The 12,979-nt window shown below is 38.5% G+C and overlaps 1 pseudogene; it reads right to left on the bottom strand.

The window, feature by feature from the left end:
• Positions 1 to 11,256: 11,256 nt before the first annotated feature.
• On the bottom strand, positions 11,257 to 12,559 carry LOC115863904 (ferritin light chain pseudogene; annotated as a pseudogene).
• Between the last annotated feature and the right edge of the window lie 420 nt (positions 12,560 to 12,979).

Raw genomic sequence — 12,979 nt, 5'->3', positions numbered from 1 at the left:
TTGCCCCTCATTTACTCCATTACTGACTTCTTCTGTGCTTAGTCGATTTTATTGTAGTGAACTCTTTTGATTCCCTTTTCATTTTTTTTTGCATATAGTCTATTGATATTTTCTTTGTGGTTATCAAGAAGATTACATTTACCATTCTAAAGTTAAAACAATATAAAGTGAATTGAAACCAACTTCAATAGCATACAGAAAGTTAAAACAATATAAATTGAATTGAAACCAACTTCAATAGCATACAGAAACTCTGTTCCTACACAGTTCCATTCCTCCTCTTTACATTACTGTTGTCACAAATTACACCTTTATACATTGTGAGCCCAGTAACATTGATTTATGATTACTTTATGCATTTGTTTTTTCAATAATGTAAGAAATAAAAAGTGGAGTTAAAAGCCAATAACACAATACTGGCTTAATATTTGCCCATGTATTTATCTTTACTGGAGATTTCTATTTGTTTATACAGCTTTGAGTTGCTGTCTAGTGTCCTTTCATTTCTACCTGAAGGTTCAATTTGGCATTTCTTATAGGGCAGTGGTAGGAAGTTGTAACAAACTCCCTCAGCCTTTGTTCATCTGGGAATGTGTTAATTTCTCCCTAAGTTTTGAAAACAGTTTGGCCAAATATAGAATTCTCGGTGGACAATTTTTTTCTTTCAGCACTTTAAATATGTCTGGCCTCTGGCTTCCGTGGTTTCAGATAGGAAATTAGCTATTAATCTTTTTGAGGATCGCTTCTTTGTAACAAATTTCTTTTTTCTTTCTCCTTTTGGAGAAAAGATTCTTTCTTTGTCTTTTGGCTTCTGAGAGTTTGATTATACTGTTTCTTGTTGTGGGGTTCTTTGAGTTTATATTAGTCCTGAAGTCAACCAAAGATTTACAGCAACCAAACACATACTGAACCAGGGAAGAGGCAACTTGAAAATGGCAGGAAAGCTTTGTGGCATTTTTACTTGCCCTTGCCACATCCACTCTTAGTGTAGTGATGGTCTTAAAGTGGTGGAGTCTTAATGCAATGACACTCTTAAAATAGCAGCAGACCATGTTCCTTGTATGGGACCCTCAATCCTGGTTCAGGAGGGAGCAGAAGAGTCCCTACTCTCAGACTATTATGTGTATCTGTTCTAATCTGTCTGGGACGGACACAAGATGCTATCTCTGTTTTACCTAACTTGGAACACAATCTGGAAAAGCAGCGGTCATTGCTCAAAAAAAGTGCAAGGTGAACTAACAAAGCACAGATGGCTAGGGCAAAAGACTGTTAATTGAAATACTGTAGACCACATAAGATCCAGGAGCAAAAGTTGGGGGAGATTCTTTGGGAAATTAGAACTTACAAAAAGTACACATGTGTACAGAGAAATTAAGAAAGCCACATGCATACTCAAGACAAGATGCATGCTCTGAAAACACCAGAGAAGCCTCTAAGCATTTACCTTGGGCTGAACCCTGGACTCAGTGCAGGTCAGCTAAATGCTGAAGGAGTGATCCAGCAATCTGCACAATGGGGAGAGGTGTGTGGTTTTGAATGTGCATGTGGATGTGCATGTGTATATTTGTTTTTGTTTGTTTTAGGTCCAGGAATTCAAGGAAATCTCTGTCAAAACATTAGCTAAACATGAACTAAAGGAACAGAGACTTCAGTGCCTACATACGATAAGGAATACAGTCATTGCAAAACTAGTTTGGAAAGGTCCCTAAACAAACAGACTACTATAGCCTTCAAAAATCAAAAGCACATAAAACCCTGGGAAAGTGAGAGAATCTGATTTCCATAGACACCACATTATAATATTTGAATGCCAAATTTTCAACCAAAAAAATCACAAGGCATACAAAGACATGGAAAAGTATGGACCATTTAAGAAAACAGATTAATTGATGAAACCATCCCTAAGGAAGCCCAGACTTTTCTCCATTGCATATTGTTGCCGCCTTTGTCAGAGATTAATTGACCATAAGTGCATGGGTTTATTTCTGGGCTCTCTATTCTGTTCTAGTGATCTACATTTTTGTGCCAGTAGCGTACTGTTTTGATTACTGTAGGTTTGTAGCACAGTCTGAAGTCAGAGAGCATGATTCCTCCAGTTCTGTTCTTCTTTCTCAAGACTATTTTAGCTATTCAGGATCTTTTGTGTTTCCATACAAAATTTAAAATTATTTGTTCTAGGTCTGTGGAAAATGCCCTTGATATTTTGATACAGACTGCATTGAATCCATAGATTTCCTTGGGTATGATGGTCATTTTAATAATATTAATTTTTCCAATCCGTGACCATGGTATAACTTTCCAGCTGTTTGTGTCATTTTTAATTTCTTTTATCAGTGTCATATAGTTTCCTGGGTACAGGTCTTTTACCTCCTTAGGCAGGTTTATTCTTATGTATTTTATTCTTTTTTATGTGATTGTAAATGGGATTGTTTCCTTAATTTCTCTTTCTGATAGTTCATTGTTAGTGTATAGAAATACAATAGATTTCTATATATTAATTTTGTATCCTGCAAATTTACCAAATTCATTTTTGAGCTCTAATAGTTTTTTGATGCTGTCTTTAGGATTTTCTGTGTATCATGCCATCTGCAAACAGTGACAGTTTTACTTTTTCCTTTCCAATTTGGATTCCTTTTATTTATTTAATTTTTTCTTGTCTTATTGCTGTGGCTAGGACTTCCAAAACTACATTGAATAAAAGTGGTGAGAGTGGGCATCCTTGTCTTGTTCCTGATCTTAGGGGAAATGCTTTCAGCTTTTCACCATTAAGTATGTTAGCTATGGGCTTGTCATATATGGCCTCTATTATGTTGAGGTATGTTCCCTCTATGCCCACTTTCTGGAGAATTTTTACCATGAATGGATATTGAAGTTTTTTCAAAAGCTTTTTCTGCATCTATTGAGAGGATCATATGGTTTTTAGTCTTCAATTTATTAATGTGATGATAAGAGACCTAAGACAGCTACAGAGGCTAAGTGACCTTTCCTTCCCTGACTGGGTAGGTATCCTTGTTCTGCCTTCTAATTGAGTTAGTATCTGAATAAAGAACTGCCAAGTATCATTTAGTTCACAATACACTGCTGTGGCAATATAGAAATGAATTTGGCTAAATGATTTGGCTTTTCCAAATTATAGTAAATGAATATACTGAATGAATACTTCAACTTAATGAAATGTTTGTAAAAATATTTTAATGTAGGAACTTCAGTGGAGAATTGAAAACAAAACAAAAAATTCAGGTAAAGGGTTGAAATAAAAGTACACTCAGTTGTATCCAGTTTCCTCTTGTAAAATTCTCTTTTTAATTTGAGTGGACAGTAAATTGAGAGTATCTGACTTGGGGCTAAGGAAATCTAAGCCTTCTCAGCCACACCATATTCTCTTATGTCATTTAATAAAGACACCAGTTAGGTTGCTGAAAAAATAGTGGGAAAAATCTATCCCTCACATCCAAAGGGCGGCTCTTGAAAATATGTGGGTTGTTGTAGTTATTTTGCTCTTCTGGCCTCAGAAGGTCTAATCTTAACCTTATCCCCTCATGGAGAGAGACTTTTTAAACCAATTCCCATATTACTCATTATATGACTGTTGAAAAAGAGCAACCCAGCTCTTTTCCTGTGCTTTCAACCAGTTATCTTATTCAAAAATCTGTTTGGATTGTTATACCTTAATCTTGCCTGGCAAGGGACTTATGGGCAGGTTCTTATTGTTTGAAAGTTTGGTGCCAGTATCTGCAAAGAAAGAAAAAAGTAAAGAAGGAAAGATGTGTTTATCAAACATCCCAATAGTGAAGGTGTGTGAAAGCAACTTTTGAAAAAGTTAATCTGTCAGAGTTTAGCCTTATTATTATATTTTATTTTATTCATTGAAAATAAATAATTATCAATGAATCCTTTCTAGATTTTCTAGTTTCCCGAAGTTCCCTGTATTCACATTCTAAGAGGAAAAATGGTATTTTAAGTCACTGCTCTCCACCTTATATTATTTATAATCACTCCTCATCACCTCTTCCCTCAAAGAAATGTGAGCCTGAGAAGTGTCCTTTGTTTGTCTTTGTGGAATAAGTGATGGGGATGCATCCTGGAGACCTGTGAGATGTTTAAATTGTGGCATACTGAAACTAGGATGGAGAGATCTGGAAAGATCTGGAAAGATGGCTGGTAGAGTGTGGCCGGATGTGAGAGAGGAGAGATGTGCAGAGAGAGGGAGAGGAAATTTTCAGAGGGAGAAAATTAAACAAATAATTAAATAAGTTTTGTTGTGTGGTGTGGGATGCAAGCCTTTCTCTGCCCCTTTCCTTCACAATCTCTTTGTTAAAGACTGTGTTTTTCATTAGTGTTACTAAGATAGGATTTGCCATTTTGTTTGGATACTGAGAATGGACCCATGGAAACAGTTACATTTGGGTTATCTATGACTATCTTTAATGAAGAACATAAATATTGGCCACACTATCTATGCACATGCTATCACCATGCCTTTTTCGTTCCCTATTCATATATCTAAGTCCTCTTCTTTCTTTAAGGTCAATCTCAAATCTCATCTCAAATGTACATTTATTGATATATTCAACCCCTAATGAACTGTCCCTTCTTTGTCCTCCTTAGGCTCTGATTATTTATAAAAACTCATTTTTGTACTTAGAAACTATCCAATATGATATATTAGTTATTTCATCAGCATATGCTATATCTTCAACACAATTATAAGCTTTTGTGGGGCTGGGATCATACATTCTGTAATTTTTCTCGGTACTTACACTTACTTTGATAAAAAGCACATTCATTCATCTAAGCATCATTTATTGAGTGTTAATTAAATATCTCAACTCAATAAATATTGTTTGAATGAATGCATGCATGAATGAGGGAGTATGCAATAGGTAGCCTAATGTACCACCCAATATGAAAAAAGCAAAAACATAAACACAAAAGCAAGGCACAAAGTGGACCAGGACTTTCTGTAAAATATCCTGCTTTTTGTTGGATGATGCCATGAAAATCAAGATGCTCCTGAAAGGTCTTAAATAGCTGACCAAGGATAGTAAACAATTGAAATTCTCTCAGGCTTATTCAACCCTATCACTAGACACATTTATACCTCTCAGGAATGTTATTAAAAGAAGAGATTAATAAAGCTTTTATAGATGAGTTGATAAATCTCTAAATATTTAAATCTTATTTCCTCATAGGTTTTCTCTATTTTGGGTTTCCAAAAGATTTAAATAAACTACAGGATAATTAAAAATTAGACATTATCTTTCTTACCTTCACTTTTTTTTTTGGAGGGGTACGCGGGCCTCTCATCGTTGTGGCCTCTCCCGCTGCGGAGCACAGGCTCCGGACGTGCAGGCTCAGCGGCCATGGCTCACGGGCCCAGCCGCTCCGCGGCATGTGGGATCGTCCCGGACCGGGGCACGAACCTGTGTCCCCTGCATCGGCAGGCGGACACTCAACCACTGCGCCACCAGGGAAGCCCCTTACCTTCACTTTTTTTATGGTAAACACCTTTTTATTTTCTCCATAGTGCTGCCCAGTTTCCACCAGTACAGTTCTTAAGTGAATTTTGCTCTGGATGGTGGGATATGTAAGATGTAAATGAATTGTTTGTATATGTTTTAGAATTCTTCAAAATGGCCTGGCCATGGAAATGCATTGAATATTATTTAAATAACTAAAGTAACTTCTTCAGAATTATTATTCTATTCTGGTTAGGATACTATCTGCTCTGGTTTGTTAAAATTTCCCTTTAGAGCGGTTTTAATTTTGTCTCTGATTGGGGTCCTAGGATTTACTGCCATACCCATCCTGTACCTGTTTTCCTTTGCATTACTCACCTTGCAGTTTCTGATTCATACAGGGCCTTACAGGTTAGTGACAACCTGGCCATCACAACTCTGGGAAGGACAGGCCTACTTTTCAGAGGTGTTGATGTTTTCTCTACCTGAAGGTTTTCAAGAGATATCAATCTTCCTCACCACCTCCCTTGGCCCTTTTAATGGACTAAGCAGTTCCTCATGAAATTTCTGTAGGATATCTGTACCAACTTCTCAATATTGTTCCATCCTGAGTCTAAATTCCTGGCCTCAAGGTAATGTTAGATTTCTAGCTCCAGCCCCTATTTACATAAGGCCTATACTAAGGAACAGAACCCATAGACATCAGTCCGCTCTTCTTTCTCTGGATTTAATTTCTCTGTTACTTTCTGAAACATGCAGGTGTTCCTTTCTTTCTTTTAATCTCAGCTACGTGCTTTTAACTTTTTCAAAATTCACCCAGAATTTACGTGTGTCTCCAGTAAGAGTACATTAAATTGAGCTTAGTCTGCTATTCTACTGGCCTATTTGAGATCCAGATAATTTGCTACTTCCTGGATTCAATTACCTGTATATTTCAGGCATCTAAAACTCACCATGTTCCAAATTCCCCTCCTTATTGTTAGTAATTTTCTTGGGACTCTGGATGACAGTAAATGGAATAAAGTTAGTGAGTGGCCCAGGAATGCCTGAATGTTTGTTTGTCAGAGTGGCCAGGGAAAGTTTAAGCAAGGAAGAAAATCAAATGAAAAACAGAATCCCATTAGTATGGCTGAGTTTACTCCCAGGATTCCATGCAGAGCTCTCTGTAGAGCTGGGTTGGGTTATAACTTATGCCAGAGCTCTATGTGGGGCTGACACCACCTCATGCCAAGCTCTCAATTCTGGGCTAATGTCATCTCTGGTCCACTGTATGGAGTGGAAACTTTGGAGGAATGGCTAGTGTGTCCCAGGGTGTATGAAGAGGGAAATTGTGAACATGACTTTCTAAATTATGGAGGAATTACCCACTGTAAATGTACCTTGAACTACGTTGTTTAATTTGACCAATCAGATCAATGACTTTCCCCTTGAATGAAATGCTACTATGTATATGAGCAGAAGAACAAAGCTGGTATAAGGAGATGGAGATACTGGGAGTTTTATTTTCCCACCAATTATCTTTTCCTCTGACCATGACCTTCCCTTTGAGTCTCCTAGACCTTGGGGATGATCCCAACCCCTTGGGTTGGGTGATGGCAACCCCATCTTCACTAGAACCTCTAAAGTTAACTTTAATTTTTCCCACTCTTTCTATCCGTCCCATGTATGCCAGTCAGACATCTGATCTTGGACGTTTACTGACAAAATATGCTTGAATATAACCATTTCTTTTCACTCCCATTGCTACTGCTATTGTCACAGCCTTAACTAGGGCTTTAAGTTCTATATATAAAAATATAAATATCTATATATAAATAAAATATACAAATAAATAAAATATTAATTCTGATGATTTAAAAGTCTTTTCTTGATAAAAACTTTTCCTGATAAAGATACACAATATCTTATATATTTTTGTATTATCTGTTCTTTTCTTAGAATTTTAGTCATATGATTCTATCTCTTGGTTTGTCTAGAACATTTTGATTGAATGCTGGCTATTTTATTTGGCTGTTTTTGTTTTTCTCAGTGGAAATGTTGTTTGGCTTCAAAATATTTTATTCTACCTGGAAGTAGCAAATCTTAAAATTACAATTTTTTGAATGCTGTCAAATATCAATATGATAGGTATCACAAAATCTAGAAAAATGACGTTTAAAAATTAACTACTGCCAGATGTATCTCTATAAAACTTTTTCCCCACTCTTTTAGCTATATATTCTTCAATTGCCTCCTCATATGACAGTTTATGTATTTTAGAAATAAAATTTTAAGAAATAAACTTTGTAGTTTACAGACATAGATTTCTTTTAACATGGTTGATTAGAATTTGTTTGTAGTTATTAATAGTTTAGAAAAGTTTATTTCAGCTTCACAAGTTATTATTGAAAATTTCACATTAATTTTCATTGTTGAATTTGAGAAAATCTCTATGGATTACTTCTTCCTAAATATTTACTATTATAAATGCATTACTGATTTCAGTACTGCTATAGGTTTGTGCATTACAGGAATTCTGATAAAATACTCTTTCACACCATTCCATTACACACACACACACACACACATACACACACACACACACACACTGTTATTGATGGAGTATATCCTTGACAGAAGAAAATTTCTGTTTTGACTAATCATTGATGAGAACTGAATCATTGACTTACCTTTCACATGCCTGATGATTGAAATAATTTTCCACAGAATAGCTTCTGGCTTTATACTTTTCAGTTCTTTTTTTCTTCTTCAAACACACATGCTTTGAGAGCTGTGAAGTGCAGGACATGGCTATACTATAAGGTGGTTTTTGTCCTTATGCTTCTGTGTCTTGTGCTAGTTAAGTCAGTATAGTAGTCAGTAGGAGTACTGGAAGTTATTCCTGTAATGGGATAGTATATAGTCAATTACATATGGTGGTGTCTGAAAATCACGTAATAGCCTCATCTAAAACATCTCCTTAGCCAGATTTCAAAAAACCTGTGGCCATTCCAAGATGATCCAACATAGCAGAATATGATAGAGGGAAAATTGGCAAAGAAAGAGACGCTGGTCTTACCTGATTGAAGTTAAAATATCTCTTTTGACAATTTTGAAAAAACATATAATTACATGAACTAATTTCTAGGGTTCTTCCTAGGACCTAAAAAGGAACCCATAGAGCTGTGGAACAACAATAGAAGCTACTGTAATGAGAAGCCTGTGCACCGCAACAAAGAGTAGCCCCTGCCCGACGTAACTAGAGAAAGCCGGTGCACAGCAAGGAAGACCCAATGCAGCCAGAATAAAAATAAATAAATAAAAATAAATAAATTTATTTTAAAAAAGTAATACCCAGCTTTGAGGCATGAGAAATATGATGAGGAGAAATTAGCTAATGTTTTCAGAACTTTTAAAATATCAAACTCAGTCTCTAAGATTTTAGCATTATATACAATATCGGTTACTTTTTAGTGGTTTGGGAAGACCAATTTAAAAATTTCTCTTACTATATTGAAATTCACGGCCCTGATGTTTTCCACATTGACTATATGAATGATGAAGAAAATTCAATCATGTATTTCATTTCCAACTGGACAGAAAACAAAATTTAAAAAAAATGTTTGGACTACTGACTTTTGATTTCTTCTAATGCAAATGTAGAGGTAATTTTTATTCCCTGATTAGGAGGAAAGTGGTGGAAGCGGGCAGGGTTAAGAATTAAGCAGTTAAGCTGTTGGTCCCACATCAGACAAATTATCCTTATACCTCCTGTCAATATTGTTAACAGAGACTGTTATTTTATTAATCCTTATGATCCCGTGATTCTTTCTTTCATGTTTCAGGGCACAGCAGGTGAGAGAGTGGATTTGTTAAGCTGGGTGGGTTTATCCTTCTTTTATGCGTTCATTCAATTTTATGTTCATTTACTTATTGTACACATATGGCAATAGAAGCTGCTAAAGCAATCGTTGCTATTCTGCAAAACAACAAGGCACAGAAGCAGATGTCTTATTTCCGAGATTTCTCCCCCCAGGATTATTATGATTAAAGATCCTTTGCCCCTCTCCCTGGAGAGGACAAGGGGCTGCTTGCTAGAGGTTTTTTAATGACTTGGGGAAAGGCTCAAATATCCCCCCATTATGGTAATCCACCCCAGGGACAAACCACACAAGAATATTATGAATTTATTTTATTTTTCTATCCTTGCAAAGGTAATACTCAGCTCATTAGAATATGAAAAATATACTGTCAAATTTCAGAATTACATGGATGAAGAAAATCACCAAAGTGGCATCATATCATGTGTGTTATAGTTGTATTTACTATATTGACTATATTAACTATATTCTGTTAACAATAGGTTGTATAAGTATATATTGAAAAGGCAAAACGCTGTAACTTATTTCAGAGAAAATAATTATGTTGGCAAACCCCAAATTGTACATTGTGGACGGGTCCTAGGAAAAGAAGATTTAATTCACAGTGGACAATAGGTTAGCTTCTGTTTTCAGCCATGTGCTATTTCAAGAATCAAACATCATGAATAATACAGGATATAGGAGGAATAGTCTAAAGATGGAAAAGCACATTTTGATTAGGAAAGAGAATTTAAGGTTTAAGTCTTTTTTTTTTAAGGAAAACTGCCTTATTACAATGAGATAAGAAAATTGTTTCCTTCTTTTCTTCCTTCCTTTCTTCTTCTTTTTTTTAACCATTTTTATTTTGGATACTTGACCTCTAAGCTGAGATGACTGAAAATGCCTCCTCTGGGCATCAACCTTTTTGAAAGACTTTTTCCCCCTCCCTAAGGGCTATTTGTCTCTTGGAGGCATTGTCTACATTACTCACCAAGAGGCAAGCATTTGTCCTTGCACTAAATGCTGACATCTCCTGATAAGAGGGAAGCTGCAAAGCAGAAGAATTGAAGGTCAATATGTTTATATTGCTCTCAAGCGCATTGATGTACATTTGTGTATTGGGGAAGGGGAGTGAAGCTTGAGAGTGGGCCAGTGGGGAGGGGTAAATATTTAGTGATGCTGTCTACCTATGGGCTTATAAAGTTTACAGCTGCATTAGGAGGACAAGCATTACCATTAGCATGAAGAGTGGAGCAGAGCTCAATTGCAAAAGCTTCTAGCCATACACATAGGGCAGTACGTAAATGATACACATTATTGCATTCACCCTTTCACCCTCCCCTGTTCAAGCTAATTGGAAATTTCAATCCATTTCGGAGAAGTAACACAACTATCAATCATTTTCCCTGGCACGAATCTTCCAGGAGGAAGAAAATGGAATACAACTAGCAACAGAGCTCACGCACTAGCCCATGTGTCTTACATTTAATATCTGATCACTAGCTGGATTGAAGCCAAGAGGTGATTCACAAATTTGCTGCACATTAGAATCACCTGGGGATCTCTGCGACCTCCCTGTGCCCAGGCTCCTCCCTAGATCTACTAAATGAAACTCTCTGGGGCTGGGACCCAGACACCAATGTTTTCCTTAAAAGCTCTTTAGGTAATTCAAACAAGCAGCAAAGCTTGAGAACCAGCCCAAAACGGGAACAAACTTATTTCACACAGATAAAGTGGGGCAATTTGTATGTTAAAAGAACGTGTATCTATCTATCTATATATATTTTTTCCTCTTTATTCTGTTTGTGTTTCAAATAGGCTTTTTTTTTCCCCCCTGCAAAAAGCGTTATTGTTTCCATTTGGCCCAAGGCTTGGGAGAGGGGTCAAGGGCGGTTACAAAGCTGCCCAGTGGCTGCAGAGCGGGGCTTCAGGAAAAGCTCTGACGCCAGAGGGGCTCCTCAGAGGCCGCTGGACTTCAGAGACTCCTGTTCGTGCTCGAGGGTGAGCCTTTCAAAGAGATACTCGCCCAGCCCAGCCTGCGGACCAGCCAGCCTGCGGCGGTTGGTCAGGTGGTCGCCCATCTTGATGAGTTTCACCTGCTCCTCCAGGAAGCGGCTCTCCCGGAAGTCGTAGGGGTGGGAGTCTGCGCGGGCGGAACCCAGGGCGTGCAGATCCGATAGTGCGTGGTTCAGGTTCTTCTTCCTGAGAACGGCGGCTTCCACAGCGTCCTGGGCTTTACTCCACTCATTTTGAGAAGGCCTCCGCGCATCCTGGAAGAGGGCGCGGCCACAGCACTGGTTTTGCATTTTCAAGAGTCCCTGGGCGCCCTCACACTTCTCCTCGGCCAATTGGCGAAAAAAGTGGCCCACACCGTCCAGAGTCCCATTGTTGCTGTCTAAATAGAAGCTCAGAGAGAGGTAAGTGTCGACAGATGCATGTTGAACAGGCGGTGGACGGTGGCCTCCACCACGGTGGAATAATTCTGACGAGTCTGGGAGCTCGTGGTTGATCAGTGATAAGGAGCTAAGCTCAAAAAACGGTGTTGGCCTGTCCTGGAGGCTGAGGATAGCTGAGTGGCTGAGGGTAGCTGAGAGGCTGATTCTAAAGGTTGTGACTGGAAGAAAGGTTGGAGGGTGGTCGGGGGCTGGAGCAAGGAGCATCCATGGGTCTGTTCATTCCAAACACTGTGGAAGCAAAAGACAAGATATGCAGGACCGCCGAGCACACTGCCTCAAATAGGCTTTGATATAAATGAACAAGAAGTGCACCCAAGGACAAAACTTACCCTTCCCCCCACCAAAATAGCTGGCGATACTGGAATCTAGACCTGGGAAGGGATTCTAACGTTGCTTTCTTAACATTCCCAGCCACTAGAACAGTGGTTCTCAAAGTATGGTCACCTTGTAACTAAGCAGTACCCTCTGGGGCCTTCCTAGGACAGACCCATCCCCCATAGCCTCTGCTGTAGTTCCTCTCTGAAGTACTCAGATAATAGTATCTCAGGCATATTTCTTGAGTTTTCAGATGCTAAAAACCACCACCAAATGGAAGAAATTAACTCCTTGATGATCATGAGCACATAGCCCCCAGACCTTCTAGCACCTAAGGATGGATAATGTTACCTGCCCTATTGCCTCAACATCAACCAATCAGAGAATTGTGCACGAGCTGATCAGATTCCCTAGGAACGCCCCTCACTCACCTGGCCTTTAAAAATGCTTTGCTGAAACCCTTTGGAGATTTCCCGGGGTTTTGGAACATGGGCCACCCCTCTCCTTGCTTGACCTTGCAGTAAACCTTTCTCTGCTCCAGACTCCAACCTTTAGGTTTGTTTGGCCTCACTGTGCTTCAGACACACAAACCTGCATTAGGTAACAACCTGACCAGCTTTACCAGCGTCCCCTGATAATGTGTTAGATATTCAAGTTTCAGGGCCCTGTCCCAGCCCTATGGAATCAGCAACTCTGGTGGGTCTCAGTGATCTCTCTTATAACAGGCCCTCCAGATGATTTGTATTCACCTTGAAGTTTGAAAATATCTGCATTGTCAGCTGGCCAAAGCGTCCACCAGCAGGTGAAGGGGAGTGGTGCCTGGAAAAGATAGGGACCAGCCAAGGCAAGTACGGCAGCATTTGCCGTGGTAGCAATGGAGAATGCCTTTTCTCCACTGGTTGGCACAGAC

The sequence above is a fragment of the Globicephala melas genome, chromosome 6, assembly GCF_963455315.2.
Source record: "Globicephala melas chromosome 6, mGloMel1.2, whole genome shotgun sequence".
In the NCBI taxonomy this organism is placed as follows: domain Eukaryota; kingdom Metazoa; phylum Chordata; class Mammalia; order Artiodactyla; family Delphinidae; genus Globicephala; species Globicephala melas.
This window is presented reverse-complemented; position numbering and strand designations above follow the sequence as displayed.